At 45.8% G+C, this 17,878-nt stretch overlaps 1 protein-coding gene and 1 pseudogene across 14 annotated transcripts in view; both read left to right on the top strand.

Moving 5' to 3' along the window:
• Positions 1-17,878, top strand: part of FBRSL1 (fibrosin like 1) — an 823,361-nt gene that overhangs the window by 267,952 nt on the left and 537,531 nt on the right. The gene's annotated exons all lie outside the window — the stretch shown is intronic.
• On the top strand, positions 702-1,366 carry LOC130486561 (LRP chaperone MESD-like; annotated as a pseudogene).

Raw genomic sequence — 17,878 nt, 5'->3', positions numbered from 1 at the left:
TAACAGCAAAGGAAAACATTTTTTAAAACAGCCAGAATCTTATTTGACCTTGAATCCTGCTTGAAGTAAAACTCTGCCAATCTTCCAATGGAGGCTGCGTTTTATTTGTACGTGCCAGTCCAAAAATTGTTTTCTGTGGCTTTCCCAAGACCTCAAATTAAGAAGCTCTTAATACAAACTGCTAAGAGGCATTTCCAGAGTTCAGTCCGTGCCAACAGTTCGCCTTGAGATTCAGCAGCTGTTGTTTAGGCGTGCTCTCTGCTTGCTTTTTTCCATTGTGTCTTAGAACAGTGGGGCAAATTTTGGAGCAGCCTTAAGAACCAGAAGGGTCCTCCTTTGTGAACGAGAGGCAGTGCATATTCTGTCTTTGACTTCACGCATGTCACCCAGCACTACTTGGGATTTGGTGGAGATTGTTTTCTTGCATCAGACTCTTCATTTTACACATTTGGAATGAGAAAAGTGTAACGATGTGTCACTGGCAACCAAGATCAAGTTAATTCGTGCCATCGTATTCTCTATTACTATGTATGGGTATGAAAGCTGGACGATGAAGAAAGCTGATAGGAAGAGAGTAGATTCCTTTGAAATATGGTGTTGGAGGGGGGGATGAAACGCCCTCCTCCGGCGCATGCGCTGAGCAAGGGGGGATGAAAAGCCCTCCTCCGCCATCCTCCTCCTCTTCCTCGTGCCCGGGCAAGATGGAGGCGTCATGCAAGCGCTGGCTCCTCTGTTTGGGGCTGCTCTGCAGCCTGGGGGCGGCCCTGGGGGCTGAGAAGCAGATGGACAACGTCATCCCCAAGCTCAAGAAGCCCAAAGACATCCGGGATTACAACGACGCCGACATGGTACATCCTCTGGAGCAGTGGGAGAGATATGATGATATTGAAGAAAACGACCTTCCCGAGCACAGGCGTCCCTCTGCTCTGGTCGACTTCTCATCGATCCGAACAAGCCTGAGACCATCCTGAAGATGACCAAGAAAGGAAAGACCCTGATGATGTTTGTCACTGTGTCGGGAGACCCCACTGAGAAAGAAACGGAGGAGATCACTAATTTGTGGCAGGGCAGCCTTTTCAATGCGAACTACGATGTGCAAAGGTTTATTGTCGGCTCAAACCGTGCCATCTTTATGCTGCGGGATGGAAGCTTCACGTGGGAGATCAAGGACTTCCTGGTGGATCAAGAGAGGTGTGCGGACGTAACTTTGGAGGGTCAGGTCTATCCTGGCAAAGGATCCATGGGAAAGGGAAAAACGGCAAACATGGTCAACCCTGAAAAGTCCAAAAAGAAAAAAGAGGCGGAGAAGAAATCTGCATCCCTGATAGACGACAACCGCCCAAACCAACAGAAAGAAGATCTATGATTGAGGAGGAAGCTAGGCCTTGGGGTGGCCTGTTCTTTTTCAAGGCGCCAGTTTACTTATTCACAAGGTTTCATGTCCACAGTTTGCTGGTGTTGACTTCTGTTTGGCTTTGAAGTTTAAAAGAGACACTCGAGTGTTTAACTCAGTATTACGAACTTTACTCAAAGGATGAGAGGGAGGCGAAGAACATTCTCGTTTTAGAGTTTTGCTGCCAACTCTTTTTGGATGAGTCGCCAACATGAATGGTTTATAGTGAATGAACAGGCAGAAATGACCAAGATTTTTTCCCCTAAGCGCTTCCCCTAATACTTCCAGGATTTTCATTTAATTAAAATAAATATGCCTGTCGATGTGGTTGGGACTGGATTGTCAGAAGCCCAGTTTGGGAGACCCAAAAGGGAAGATTTATATAATCTCTTTGAAATATTAATGGTTAAATATTGCCCCGCTAAAATGGAGATCCCGCCACCCAGTTGGGGTTATGGTTTCTCCACTGTAACGGAAATGGAAAATAAATTGCCAGCAGGCGTAGAGGTGTTTCAGAATTGCTGCGAGTTATGAAGGAGGTTGCTTGTACGAGAGCACGTTTAGCTTTCCTCCTGAATGTTAACTGAGAAAATCACAGCCTTGGGTTAAAAAACTGGCGGTCGCAACATTGCTTTTGGATGATCCGGTGGTGCCAACATCTGCCCTTCTTCTGTGTTTTTTAAATGTGCCGAAATCTGGCTTTCACTTTGAATGCTTGTTCCAGAATGCCAATAAATTTGTACAATTTTTTGCAGGAAAAAAAAAGAAATATGGTGTTGGAGGAAAGTGTTACAGCCTGAACTGACCCTAGAAGCTAAAATGACTAAACTGAGGCTACCGTATTTTGGTCACATTATGAGAAGGCAAGAGTCACTGGAAAAGACAGTCATGCTAGGAAAAGTTGAAGGCAGCAGGAAAAGAGGAAGGCCCAACATGAGATGGATTGACTCGATAAAGGAAGCCACGGCCCTCAGGTTGCAAGATCTGACCAAGGCTGTTAAGGATAGGGCATTTTGGAGGACATTGATTCATAGGGTCGCCTTGAGTCGGAAGCAACTTGACGGCACTTAACACACATTCAAAACTAGTCTTAAAAAATTTCATTCATTCCAAAAGAGAAAATATTTCACAGGGTACCCCCACCCCATGATCCCCATAATTTACATGAGGTTTCAGAGGGTACCCATCATTTACAGTTTTTCTTTTGGAAAAAACTGAACAACAAATCCGGGATGAGGGTACTCTTTTCCCCAGTTTTTTCTTGTTTCCCCTCACACACATATACCCCTTGGGCCTTCACATCTGTAAGCAGGCTCTCTGCTCCCTGGAGCACTTGGCTTTGTTTTCACACATCTTAGTTTTAAAGCACTGGGCCTCTTTCCCTTCTTGCTTCCTGACCCTGCTAAAAGCTTGAAAATAAATTCAGTTGTTAAAGAACAAAGGTGAAAGTTTAAAGTAAACTCTAGCTGTCCAAGGATATTGCCAATAAATTTTACATTAAAACATTTAAAGGTTTATATTCCTGGCACAAGGTTTAAATAACCCCATATGCATGGGTGTGCAGTTTCTTAACCTCTTCCCTATCTGAACTGAGCTGCTCTGAGCGGTTTTTGCCAGGGGTGAATGCAAATGCATAAATTCCTCACTTGACCGCTGCTCTATCAAGTGATGCCTTGCGCATGAGACAGCTGCCCTAGATCCAGCATCAGGCAGGGCATTCACATCAACCTGTCCTGATCTCAGACGCAATTTTTCAGCAGAGGCAGCCGAAATGTTCAGCTGTGAGTCATGCAGCAGACAAGACTTTGCGTGATATACGTGCTTCAGCCCCCAGGCTACCAGTTTCTGATCATGCCTGGGTCTCCACGGCGTGAAAAGAAAGGATGAAGAAATTGCATTTGAGAGGGTTCTGTCCATATTTTTTGAGGAGGGGCTGTTGTTTAGTGGGAGAGCATCTGCTTTGCACGCTGAAGGTCACAGTTTCAATCCCTGACATCTCCAGTTGAAGGATTGTCTCTTGGTCATGTGAAAGACCTCTTCCTGAGACCCTGGAGAGTTGTTGCCAGTCAGAGCAGACAATACTTACCTTGATGGACCAAGGGTAAGGCAGCTTCATGTGTGTTCACTTGTACCAATTTGTTATATTTACTAGGCACGCTTCTTTAATTCCTTTCCAGTTAAGAATCCTTTGCAACTGTTCCATGAGCCCCAAGAACTGTTTTGGCCACCAGTTAACTTTCCAAGCACAATTAAAAGTCCTGGAAGAATGCCGAATTCTATATAAAACTCCTTGCCTCTCTTAAGATCGTCGGGAGCCTTGCTTCCCGTTATAGCTATTAGTCATGTTCAGTTAGTGTAAACTCCCATGTTCCAAAGGCAGTGAAGCTTTTTCTTTCTTTCCCCCTGTTCTTAGACCGAGGACTTGAACAATAAAAGGATAAAACTTAATTAAGACCCTTCTCTAAAAACACCTCCCTTCATCTCTTCTCTGCAGCCTCCCAAAAAAACGAGCAACAAAATAAGTATGCTGAGGGTCAGCGTCCTCTAAGAGGAACTGAACCTTTTGCTCCAAAGTTGCTCGAGAAGATGTGGACCATTTGTTAAAACATGGTATAATCCATTTTAGCCTAAATTGGTATACGTAAGGACAATGCAAAAGGATATGTATCAAGGAGTCCACTGACTGAAGAGGGCAGGGACACAGCCTGTCTGAAAAAGGGATCTTTAGCATACTGCCCAGCAAAACCATTAAGAAAGACCAATTAAATTCTACATAACTTTGGGCTAACCAGAGAATCCAGGTAGGGAGGAAGATTACCCTTAGATAACAGGCCCAGGGCAAGTGGAGAACATGTCCTCTGAGCACCAAAATGAGTGTAACTCTTATCTCTAGCATAGATCAGTTTGGCCACATGTTTTGGCAGTGAAGCTTTGAAATTGTTTCTGGGGTTAACCGTGATGGAGGGGCTTTTTGTCTTGGCTGCAGTCTATAATTGAACATGATGGGTAAGAGGATGCTGAGATAAACCCTACACCGGCTGCAGCTGAGGTCTTTGTGTGTCTGCTGTTATCTGATATTAGGTAGGGCTCTTTTCTGTTTTGGCTCCTTGCATGTGGCACCTTCTCCCAAGAGAAACTCACCAAATTCAATATCATGGTGTTTGGAGAAGATGAGCTGAAATCTTTGGCATAAGCTGAGTTGGGACTAACAATTTGACTCTGTTTTCACTTGATAGTTATTTAGGCTGGTGTATCACATTCTCATGCCCTGACCTGGATAGCCCAGGGTAGCCTGATCTTGTCAGATCTTGGAAGCTAAGCAGGGTTGGCCCTGGTTATTATTTCGATGGGAGAACATCAGGGAAGTCCAGGGCCTCTATGCAGAGGCAGACAGCGGCAAACAACCTGTGTTCGTCTAGCCTTAAAAACCCTACGGGGTCACCATAAATTGATTGTGACTTGACAGCAAAAATAAATAAATAAAATTACATTCTTGAAGCTGTAACTTACTTTGAATTCCTGGTTTTGAAAGAGAAGTGGGATATCGGCTATAAAATTACATGTGTCTTGAGAACCGTGACTATTGATTAACTTGTGCATCACATACAGTTAACACCTCTGAAATTAAGGACTGATTTTTGTTGCTTGCAAAATGTAGCAGTTCTGCAAATGTGGGCATCTGGAATACATTTAGAATGGTCGGGGAGGGGACGCGGGAGTGAGCCTGCGAGATCGCTGGCTTTTATAAGTGTCCCAGTGCTCTTCTGAGTAGCATCAGCATACTCTTATCCTGTGTTCTGTTCCCAGTTGACCAATTTAAAAAGCCAATATCACCTTGATCAGGGTTCTGAGGACAACATGGTGACATTTCGTCCCCTCCTTGGCCCTGCCGTCTTTTCCCTGTCCCTTCTGAATTAACCAAGGTCACGCGTATTGAATTTTCTTTTCGGACTGGTCTCTGAAACTTCCTTTTCATGAATTCCTTCTGCATATGTGGTTCCCGGTGACCTTTTTGGATCAATGAGCCTTAAGGGCAAAGCTTGTCTGTGCATGCCAATTTGCAAGAATAACATATCTTTTAAAGGGGCACGGGTGCGGACATTGCATGACATCTGAGCCGGTTTTCTTGTGCTTTACAATCGCGCTGTCTCCTGTGTCAATATTGGAGCACAAGCCAACCTGCAGAGATTTCCCTGAAACAGAACAAATAACCCAGGCCTGTTTGGCCACGCTCCACGCCTCCCTTGCAATCATTCAGCGTTATCTATATTGGCTTAACTAAATATTTGTGACACAGAAAGCAAGAAAAGGCATTTGGGCCATGAGCAGCAAGAACAGCGAAATGGAAGTGGTGTTTGTAAAAAAGCAAGGAGTTCTCAAACCGAAAGGAACGCAACTGCGGATGCTTGTTTGCCTGGAGGAATTGCATGGAAAGGAAAAACCAGCTAAGCTGCCCCAGGAGGGAAAAGCATATAAAGAATAACTCCTATGAGATGGAGGCTAAAGGCAGAACATGTTCCCTTGAATAAAGCCTTTTTGCTAAGACATCTGAAGAGAAGCAATTCTTTTTTAAAAAATAATACAAAGCAACAGTAAATTTGTTAGGCAAAAGGGAGAAAAAAGCGGTGTAGTGCAGGTGAATAGTAACTCAGTGAAAATGTCAATGTATTGGATCCATCCAGCTTTTCCACTAATGAAAGGGGAGGAGTGGGGTTATCTAACCACCAAAATGCTTATGCTGGGGATCAAATGGGATTTGCATGGAAAAAAGCCATGTGGGACATGGGTTGTAGTAAGGAGGGGAATTAGGTGAGACTAACGCCGTTTATGCAGGGTCTATTCTCCTCGCTCAATGCTGATTTTTTAAATCTGACCTTTAAAATGACTATTCACTGTCCCGATGCAAGAGGAGAAAGTCCAACAAATTCCACCCCCCACACGCCTGCTCTTTGGTTCCTTCATTTGCATAGCCATTAGCAATAGTCGTTTGCATAGCTAAGCCTCGGCTGGGATTCTGCATGCTCCCTTCAGTGAATGCTTCGATGCGGGGGTGGAGCAAATACAAAAAGTCATGTTGGGCTCTTAAGAAATGCGAAGCAGGTATGCGCCCGATTTGCAGTGACATCTGGAATGATGGTTCAGTGTGAAGAAATTAAAGCATAAATGGGCTAAGTGAAAAAGCGGCTAGATCCAACCAAATATGTTTTACTTGCCTAACTGGAAAGAGGCCTCAGATGGCAACCAGTGGGAGGTTGGGGAGTTAGGAACATGGGGGGCGGGGGCTTGTGACATTGCTTATGTCATTTCTGGGTACAGTCTGGAAGTAACAGTGGGAAGCTCTAGGAATCGCTAGAAACTTTGTGGTTTTACAAGAATTGTAATTGTAATGGCAATTGATGTAGGTTTTTCTATGTTACACCATACACAAAAAAGGTGTCTTGCGACTCCTTAAAAGACGGGTTAATTTATTGTTGCATAAGCATTCTTGGACTAGTGTGTGTGCTATAGAGTGTGCTATACAGAGAAAAAAAATGTAGCTATCAATTGTAGTTATCTGGGTCAGTAGGCCATGAAATGCAACAAGTGCAGGGTGTGATATTTTATGTAAAATTTAGATGTATTCAAGAAAAGTACAGTGACCATGATAACTGTCACTAGGGATAATGCAGTCTCCCTAGTTCTGCTCGGTCGATTAACACCTGTAGTAGATGAGAAATGCTTGGTCTTTACTCATGCCTTGGGAAATGCAGTTGTATTTTTTGGTAAATGCTAATGCAGCAGTTTCAGTCTCCCTCTGAAATTATTACATGGAAGAACAGTGACTTATAGGTCAGCAAGAGACCTGGGAAACTGAAACATTCACTGATTTCTGAATGCTGTCCTTTTGTGATGTCACATTTATGCCCATTTGTTCTTTTGCATGGAGACCGACCTGTAATTGCATAGTTTCCTCGTAGTTCCCTTATGGTTGCTGGAAAGGCAAGTCTACTATAGAAACAGAGATGGAAGATACCTCAAAGGTCATCTAGTCCAACCCCCTGAACAAAGCAGGAAATTCACAACTACCTTTCCCTCCCCACTCCCCCAGTGACCTCTGCTCTATGCTGAGGAAGATTTAAAAAATGCCCAGGATCCCTGGCCAATCTGGCCTGGAGGAAAATTCCTAAGTGACCCAAAGTGACCCAAAATTCCCAGCATTACCCTGGGAATGTAAGAAAGGGGCACAAGAGGCGAGCACTGACTCGTCCCTTCCTGCCCTCCCTCTCATGATCTGCCTAAATTCACAGAATCAGCATTGAATGGTCAGGTTCTGTATGGAACGGAGCTTCTGCCTGGGAGTAGCTTCACCGTTGCGCTGTTTTAAACGACAGAGAAGGTTCTTGGCTTTAGAGGAGCCTCTATTAACAGCGTAATTACCCGGAACTTTTTTTTCCAGCCAAGACTGCGTTACTCCTTCTGCTTCTTGCACTGGTCAACTTTTTTTTAAAAATCCTCTGCTGTGCAAAGTATTGTGGCTCTTTGTGGCTTCCCCGGCTCATCCATAGTGCCTCTGCGGCCTTATCTTAAGGCAGCTGGAGGATTATGGAATTCCAATTATGGAACAGGGTCCCCAGAGAGGCTTGCCTGGAACGCGTCTCTCCAGCTTTTGTTGCCGGGTCAGGACCTTTCTATTCTCCCGGGCTTTTAACTTTTAATTTTTAATGGTTAATTCTGGCATGATAGCCGGAAGAGGGATCCTTAGCTGTGGAGGCTGTTGTACTGGACTGCTTATGTGATATTGAGCATATTCTTACAGATAGATATCTTTATTGAGTTTATATGTAAATATAGAAGATAGATATGTATCCGGATATATAAGTATAGATAAATATGTATACTGTCTGGCTTTTAAGCACACAGAAAACAACCTTTGTCCAGAAGGAAAAGCAAAGGGTTAAGTGTGTACACAAAACCCGGGGGGGGGGGGCTGTCTTTGCCCATCTGTTTCCTTTGTATTGCCAAAGAGGTACCTGTGGTCAGGCATGCTTGTAAGGGCCCAGAATACAGTTTAGCTAGGGTTGCCAGTTTCCTCTTTGCTGCTGGCAGGAGGTTTTTGGGGCAGAGCCTGAGGAGGGCGGGGTTTGGGGAGGGGAGGGACTTCAGTGCCATAGAGTCCAAGAGAACTGATCTGGGTTGGCTGGAGATCAGTTGTAACAGCAGGAGATCTCCAGCTACTACCTGGAGGTTACTTTACCCAAGCAAACAAACCTATGCTGAAAATAACAATGTTACCAAACAAGAACAGCACGGGGGCTCCAATATACTCCACCACTTACACTATCAAAAATAACACAGCAAATATTGCCCAGTTTTCAGTATGCTATATTCAATGACTCTATTGACAACAACTTTCACTATACTTATAACTATACACTATACAAACGTAACAATTCTAAAGTGTCTAAAGAGACCCCATACATAAGAGTACACACCCATAGAAACCTTATACACTGCTAAACAATAAAGCAAAGAAAATACTAGAAACTATCCTAAGAGAACAACACGACGTCCGTGACCCGTGTGATGAATTATGGCATCCATCCGTGGCCGCTAGTCCAGAGAAAGTTCAAAATAAGCGGCAAACCGGAGCTAGGATCGCTCGTGGATTTCAAGCGCTCAGAGGAGGTTGGCAACCCTAAATTTAGCTCAGAGCTTTCATGTCCTTTAGCTAATGCTTCTGCTCCTGTACCCTTAATAGTTCTGCAAAAGGGAGAATCTCTTGGTATGTTTTGCTTTTTCCCCACCAGAGCACTGTAGATGGCGGATGGAACATCAGCTTCCATTCAGCCGTGGAAAGCCGTGGAAAGTCATGCTGTGAATAGACTCCAAAGCAGGGGTGGGGAACCTTTTTTCTGCCAAGGGCCATTTGGATATTTATAACGTCATTCGCGGGCCATACAAAATTATCAGCTTAAAAATTTGGTCAAACATTTAACCAAGAGGCACGTCCAGAGATGGCTCTGAGTGTCTGCCACATAGAGCGACTTGCTTTTGAGCTCTGCTGCCTTCAGCTGGGCCCAAGAGATTCAGGCAGGGCAGCATCCTTCTGAGCTAGAGATCTGCCAGAAGCCATGAAGGGCCAGACCCCCGGGCCTGACGTTCCCCACCCCTGCTCCAAAGGCCCACATCTGATACACGGCAGCAGTGTGATGTTTCTGTTTGTAGCTCGGTCGGCTGAGAATCTTTGCAGGGTCAGGGCCCAGCAGCAGACAGGGTCAAGCGGAGAGGAGGTCCAGGTTCCTGAAGTTTAGGGTTGCCAGGTCCCTCTTCGCTACCGGCGGGAGGTTTTTGGGGCAGAGCCTGAGGAGGGCGGGGTTCAGGGAGGGGAGTTCAATGCCATAGAGTCCAATTGGCAAAGTGGCCATTTTCTCCAGGTGATCTGATCTCTGTCGGCTGGAGATCACTTGTAATAGCAGGAGATCTCCAGCTACTACCTGGAGGCTGGCGACCCTACTGAAGTTGGATATCAACTGGATAATGCAGCAAGAGATGGTTCTGTTGTAGAAGACTGAGAGCAGCACCTGAAATTCAGGCAAAACATTCAGGGAGTGATTGGAGACCTTGCTGTTTCAGGCAGACCTAAAGGCCGCTGGCGTAAGGGTAGCGGTCAGTGGGCAGCAGCCCATTGCATTAGAAAGCGATTGCTGGCACTGTGGACCTTTTCCAAGCAAGTGGTCATACCGTTCCCACTGTCCATACTTGAACAGACAAGTACAGTACAAGAATTAAGTGCTTAATTACCGACATTTGTACTCAAGGATACATTACTGGTTAATTGCTAACATGAAACGAATTTCTAGAGCAGAAGCGCCACACCCCAAAATACAGGCAATCATTGGTGAATTTAGGTTTTTTTGGGTCCTGCCCACTTTAAGGAGAAGAAAGTGATCACCTGAGTCAGCACCTTAAAGCAAATTCCAGAAAAGTCGCTGCTTTGGCCAGGAGGGTGAAAGTGCCATGAGGACTACCTTTCTTATTGTGGCATAAGGTTTCATAGACAGCAGCTGGCTTCATCAGGCAGTAGGCAACGAAGAGGACAAAATAACGCTAAGGAAAATGAGGTGACAGAAGTGATGTGTGAGGTATGTGTAAGTATATACACGTACACACGGCTTAAGCAGAAAGGAAATTAATAAAGATGAGGCCTGAAGATAGCAAAGAAAGCATCCTGATCGTAAGGCCTGGGAAACAACGTGCCCGTGTTTGCTAGAGCATCAAAGCATGCATTTGTATTGTACTCATAGGTTTTGGTGTAGCGGTGGTGGTGATGAAACTTCAGGTTCCCATTGACTGAGCTGATGTGGTATGGAAAGTTCATCATGACATTCTCTCTGATACTAACATTTGTTCGGGGGTGTGTGACTCCGGTGTTGTGAGCTGAAGGTCACTTTGGCTGGGGGGGGCTCTCATTCTTATGACTCAAAGGGGTTGTGTAATCTAGATAAGAAAACTAAGAAGCCTCCACTGGAACCAACTAAGATGCCTTATCTGTAGAGTTGCCAGGTCCCTCTTCTTAACCGGTGGGAGATTTTTTTTTGGGGGGGGGGCTGAAGAGGGCAGGGTTTGGGGAGGGGAGGGACTTCAATGCCAAAGAGTTCAATTGCCAAAGCGGCCGTTTTTCTCCAGGTGATCTGATCTCTATTGGCTGGAGATCAGTTGAATTAGCAGGCAATCTCCTGCTACTACCTGGCAGTTGGCAACCTTACTTATCTGCTGGATCCCCGGGTATCTTTAACGATAACCCAGCGAGCTGAGCATTTTGCCCGGTGGGCAAACAGCAGAGGCTGTTCGTCCTCTCCGTCTACCTCACTATAGAGCTGCTTAGTTTTCATGCTTTTAAGACGTGATGAGATGCTACTGAGGTGGCGCGACAGCAAAGCTTAGAGCAGGGGTCCCCAACGTGGCGTCCACCAACACCTTTTCTGGCTCCCACCAAGTGTTTTTAGAAAGTGGGTGGGGGCAGCTAGGGCTTTTGCCCAGCAAGGCTTCTGATTGACTATTCGAGATTTGATTGGCTGTGCAGATTTTTAAAAAAAACATCACTTTGGCAGCAGCTGCGACCACAGCACAAGGCTCTGCATTGTGTTTCTGCAGTTAAGCTGGGGCAGTCTCTTTGCGGCTGCCTCCACCTCCTGCAGCAGCCATTCTTTGGCAGCCGTTTTGTGGCGCCCACCATGCCGTGTCAGGATTCTGGGGAGTAAACCTGAGGCCCAGGTACAGAGGGATTTGACAGGTGGCCTGCAGCACCTAATACCTTCAGGGCTCAGCCCTGCAAGTTCTATTCACTGCGATGAATGAATGTAACCAGTGACAGTGGAGAGGCAGGGGGCAAGGTCTTTCTTATTTCAGGTCGCTTGAGAACTCACATGAACACATGAAGCTGCCTTATACTGAATCAGAGTCAGTATTGTCTACTCAGACTGGCAGCAGCTCTCCGGGGTCTCAGGCAGAGGTCTTTCACATTACCTTTGCTTAGTCCCTTTAACTGGAGATGCTGGGGGTTGAACCTGGAACCTTCTGCGTGCCAAGCAGATGCTCTACCACTGAGCCATGGCCCCACTCCATGGCTCTCCAGGGTCTCAGTCAAGAGGTACTTCACATCACTTGCTTGCCTAGTCCCTTTAACTGGAGATGCTGGGGATTGAACCTGAGACCTTTTGCATGCTAAGCAGATGCTCTACTACTGAGCCATGGCCCCACTCCATGGCTCTCCAGGGTCTCAGTCAAGAGGTACTTCACATCACTTGCTTGCCTAGTCCCCTTAACTGGAGATGCCGGAGTTTGAACTTGAGACCTTCTGCATGCCAAGCAGATGCTCTACCACTGAGCCACAGCCCCTCCAACTCTGGCGTTCTATCTGCTGCTCTACCGGAAACATCCTGTGCTGGTGTTTTTAAATGGGCTTCTTCTTTTTAATTAAAGCAGATTAAATTCTCATTTGGGTGCTTAATTTAGATTGTGTTTTATACTGGTTTATATCCACCTTGTTCCTCCATGAGTTATACTAAACCGCACTAAACCGCTCTTAATCCATTGGGGTTTAACAAATTGGGTTAAAAGGGGCTTCTTTCAAATGTATTTTTAGGTCTGCTTAATTTTCCTGCTTCTTTCCCTCCCAGAATCCCCCTTGGCTGCATTATTTTTAGCCTTCCAGGTTTTTTTAATTAGGTAGAAATCAAGTGTTTACTCATTAGAATCCACTTGGAACTTCTTCTGCACAACGCCCACTAAAACGGGGGCGCCAACCTTTTCTTTAATAAGAGCTACTTTTGAGTAATGAGAAATATCCTGAGCTGCTACTCCCCACCCCCCAGCATGTTACCAGGTTTTGTTCTGTCCTAGAAATCAGAACACAAACTAGGAAGACTAGGATGCTACCGGCTAAGCAGCACAGTGGAAAATCATGTGAAACAAACGTGTGCTTTTTAATAGCACACAGTACATATTTTTGCCATCTTTTTTCTTGGTCTTCTAGTTAGGGTTGCCAACTCTGTCAGGAAATTCCAGGAGATTTGGAGGTGAAGCCTCGGGAGGACAGAGTTTGGGTAGGGAACGAACTTCAACGGGGTACAATGCCATAGAGTCTACCCTTCAAAGCAGCCATTTTCTCCAGGGGAACTGATCTCTGTAGTCTGGAGATCAGTTGTAATTGCAGATCTCCAGGCAACCCTATAAAGGATGCACAAGCTACTGATAGATTACGAGCTGTTGATGACCCTTGGCAGTAAAAAGATAGAGCAATTCCTGTTCATTTTTGATATGTTTCTTGATGTTGCAGGTAGATTGTGCATATTTAGGGAATGTTTTAAAAACGTGCCATATGTTAGAGGAATGAGCCTCTCTTTAGGTGTACGGTATAGAAAACAAGCCAACTCATCACTACCAAAACAGACCCCCTCTCATACAACATGGTGGTAAAAGTTTCCAAGGAAGGCATGCTCCTAATGTACCATGCATTCTTCAAGAAGGAACTGCCAGCTTTTCGATACAGAGGTTGAGCTGGGGGAAAAATTAAAATGGGGTTTGCTAGGTTGTGTTTTAAGCCCCGTGGCGCAGAGTGGTAAGCTGCAGTACTGCAGTCCAAGCTCTGCTCACGACCTGAGTTCGATCCCAACGGAAGTCGGTTTCAGGTAGCTGACTCAAGGTTGACTCAGCCTTCCATCCTTCCCACGTCGGTGAAATGAGTACCCAGCTTGCTGGGGGTAAAGGGAAGATGACTGGGGAAGGCACTGGCAAACCACCCCGTAAACAAAGTCTGCCTAGTAAAACGTCGGGATGTGATGTCACCCCATGGGTCAGGAATGACCCGGTACTTGCACAGGGGGAGGTTGTGTTCTAGTTGTAGTTATACACAATCCATCACCATCAAGGATAAGCAGAAGTCGACAGGACCTGGCTTTATTGCATAGCAGACATTATTCCTCGAAGTAGCCTTATGGCTTTTTAAAGCCCACAAAGTGGTGAAATTTTGGAAGGCCGTAGCTTCCTCATCTCCATTTTTTAACCAGAAGTGTTTCCCCCCCCCCATTCTAAAAACAGGTTCTTGTTCTTTACATGCTAGCCATAAAGTTCATACAACATGTGGGTGGGTGTCCCAAGCGCAGCAGTTCACGTACATGCCCCTACCCTGGAAGGAAGGAGCCCTTGCTATTAATGCTCTGGAAATCGTTCATCCGTGCTTTATCGAGAATTTGGAGGAAAGGTTCAGTCGCAGAAGCTAAAAAGCCAATTAGCTTAAGCTGATGAGCTCACCATTTTCTGGTGTTTTATCTAAATTGCATGCGTCCCTTTAAACCCAGGCAACATTGTGGCACCTGCCTATTAGACATTATAAGGTCCAAACACAATAGGCTTGTGGTTTCCTGGTACAAATCCCTCTGCCCTTGTGTGTACATTTTAATGTGTACCGTTTATTTGAGGATGCGTAGAACAGTGGTTAAAGGAATGTGCTGGAAAGTCTCCCAGTTCAAATCTTGTCCTTGCTGTGAACTCGTTGGGTGGTCTAAAGTAAGACGTACAGCTTTTCATAGCCCTCTTCCCCATGTTAAATATATATTCAAATAATAATTTTTGTCTTCCTGTATATTGTTGTGATAAGGATTGGTAGGATGTGAAGTGCTTTGAGTACTGAGGAGGAAAGTGCTGTGTAAATATAGAGGGGTGTTAGTGATTTTTGGGGGGAAAGCCTATGGTTCTGTGGCAGAACACATGTGTTGCATGCCGAAAATGCAGGGTCAGAATTCTGAGTGGGAAAGACCTTTCTTGCTAGCAAATTTGGAGAGCCTTTGCCAGTCAGAGTAATCATTGGTGAGCTGGGGGTGGGGGGCAATGCTCTTATTCAGAATAAGGCTTATCCAAATCTATCTAAGAAAAGAAGTTTGCATGGATTTGGGGAAGAAGAAGAAGAGTTGGTTATTATATGTCGACTTTCTGTACCACTGAAGGGAGACTCAAACCGGCTTACAATCACCTTCCCTTCCCCTCCCCACAACAGACACCCTGTGAGGTAGGTGAGGCTGAGAGAATTGTGACTAGCCCAAGGTCACCCAGCTGGCTTCGTGTGTAGGAGTGGGGAAACAAATCCAGTTCACCAGATCAGAGTCCACCGCTCCAAACCACCTCTCTTAACCACTACACCACACTGGCTCTCTGTGTTGAAGGGGCTCTGGCACATACCTTTTGCACCCAAAATTTCTCAGGTTCAGTATCTGGAGTCTTAAGTTAAAGGATCTCAGGTCACAGATGTTGGTTAAGTTCTTTCTCTTCCCAAGGCCCTGGTGAGCTGCTGCCTGCAAAGCAAAATTAGCAACAAACGTTTTAGCTGACCCAGGGTCAGAGGAGGGAGATGGGCCGGTAGTTTACTGTGTTGCCTATTGGGATGAGTTAAGCCTTCATCAGCTTGTTGGGACTACCTTTGTTGCTGGCCATTGACTGTAGACTGCTGATGTTAAGGCACTGAGATGCACGTTCCTAGTTAGTAAGTGTAGCTGAGCTGGACTCATTGATCAAAAGAAAATAATACTGAAGAAGTGTCTGAAGATACTCACTTCTTCAAATACTGAATGGGTGTCTGAAGAAGTGAGCTGTGACCCACGAAAGCTCATACCCTGCCAGAAATTTTGTTAGTCTTTAAGGAGCTACTGGACTCTTGCTGTTTTCTAGGACATAGCTGTATCAGTCAAATTTGGACAGGCTGTTTGCAGAGCATGTGCTTGGCATGCAGAAGGTCCCAGGTTCAATCCCTGGCATCTCCAGTTAAAGGGACTAGGCAAGTAGGTGATGTGAAAGACCTCTGCCTGAAACCCTGGAGAGTCGCTGCTGGTCTGAGTAGATAATACTGACTTTGATGGACAAGGGTCGGGTTCAGTATAAGGCAGCTTCATGTGTTACGTACCACATACCCAATCTGACCAAGTCAAGTTCTCTCTCTGGAGGTAATGGAACCCTTGCTTTAAAACGTATGTGGCTAAGTTTGACATGCCAGCTGTTTGCTATGGGGCAGCATATCTGATCCCTGAACTAACCTCCAGTTAGTATTCTCGATCTGAGCCTGGATACACAGGCCAGGAGGAATCCTGGCTCCAGCTCATATGCTTGGGCAGGTCCCCCCTGTAGCACTGAATGGCCCGAGACCTCTGCTCACTTCCCCATTCCTCCGTCTAATGAAAAGTTAGGACAGCATAAGCGTCATCCTCCAAGCGTGGTATAGTGATTAAGAGTGTTGGTTTGGAGTGGTGGAGTCTGATCCGGAGAACCAGGTTTGATTCCCCACTCTTCCACGTGAGCGGCGGAGGCTAATCTGGTGAAGTGGATTTGTTTCCCCCACTCCTACACAGGAAGCCAGCTGGGTGACCTTGGGCTAGTCACAGCTCTCTCAGCCCCACCTACCTCACAGGGTGTCTGTTGTGGGGAGGGGAAGGTGATTGTAAGACAGTTTGAGTCTCCCTTAAATGGTAGAGAAAGTCGGCATATAAAAACCAACTCTTCTTCTTCTTCTCCCAGAATACTGTTCTCCTTCCTTGTTCAGCTGGTTATTCCTCTAGGTCTTGGACCTGCACGGCGATTTTTCTGCCATGGACGACTGATGAGTTTAATATACAGGTGCACTGTGGTCATGCCTTTTGCAGCGGGGAAAGACTTAGCGATCTAATAGGAGTTTGTTCTCTCTTAAGCTCCGCAACCCGACTTTTCCTGCTGGAATATCTTTTTCCGGCCCTTTGATGTTAGTCAAATGTTAACAAATCATTGAAGTTGGAAATAAGAAGGGAGAAGCAGAAGGTAAAGTAAGATACCACACTGCCTGCCTTCCCGTTTGCTTTGTGGATTTTTTTTTTTTAAGCAACCAAAAAAAAAAAAAGAGTGACATCAACCCTACTGCAGGCATGAATTAAAGATGAGAACTTAATAAAACTTGGATCGGGAGGGAGGAGAACCAAAACCATAACATCTTCATTTCTGAGTAGACAGCTCCACCTCTGTTCCAGTTAAGTTTTCTTACCGGTCTTTAAAAAGAAATAGTGTTGTCTGTGAATCAAAAGTGCCCTCTGCTGGGTAGCTCTGGCATCCAGGAAAGTTTCCAGGAAGTATTTCCAGTTAAGAGCCTGAAGTCTCTCCATGGAAAGCAGTTGGACTCTGTCCAAGGTCCTTTCAGCAGGCTGTCTTTGCCCGGTAGATGGATCCATGACCTAGGAACTGGTACTTGTGTAAGCAGAACTCAGTCGGGCATTGTTGCTGTTTAATTGATTCATGATTTTTTTGTTAAAATATTATACCTGGCACTCTCAGTAAAGTGAGAGCCAACGTGGTGTCGTGGTTAAGAGCAGCGGACTCTGATCGAGAGCAAAGCTTCTTAAACTGTGGGTTGCGACCCCATACGGGGTCGCGTAACTGAATGTGGGGGGTCGCGAAAAATTTGGCAACAGTAAATGGTAAAATGAGATTCAGTGTGAGTAAGTGTAAAGTGACGCATATTGGGGCAAAAAATCCCAACTTCAGCTATACGCTGATGGGATCTGTGCTGGCAGCGACAGACCAAGAAAGGGATCTTGGCGTGGTGGTGGATAGCTCAATGAAGATGTCAACCCAGTGTGCGGCTGCTGTAAAAAAGGCAAATTCCATGCTGGCCATAATTAGAAGAGGAATAGAGAATTAAAGGCCTCCCCGCCCGGCTTCACGGGGTTTCCCTGAAGCCGGGCCGGGGGGGGGACAGATCTGCGCCTCCCGGGTAGGAGGCGCAGATCTGTTTAAAGACCCCCCGTCCGGCTTCAGGGGCTTCCATGAAGCTGGGTGGGGGGGACAGATCTGCTCCTCCCACCTGCAGAGAAGGTGCACGGGCAGGCGGCGGTGGTAAGTTTCCCTCCCTCCCTCCACCTACCGACCCGCGTATAAGCTGAGTTGGGTTTTCTCAGCCCTTTTTTTGGGCTGAAAAACTCTGCTTATACGCGA

This window comes from Euleptes europaea, chromosome 13 (assembly GCF_029931775.1).
Source record: "Euleptes europaea isolate rEulEur1 chromosome 13, rEulEur1.hap1, whole genome shotgun sequence".
NCBI lineage: Eukaryota > Metazoa > Chordata > Lepidosauria > Squamata > Sphaerodactylidae > Euleptes > Euleptes europaea.
Note: the sequence above shows the minus strand (reverse complement) of the source record. Positions and strands in the feature narration are given on the sequence as shown.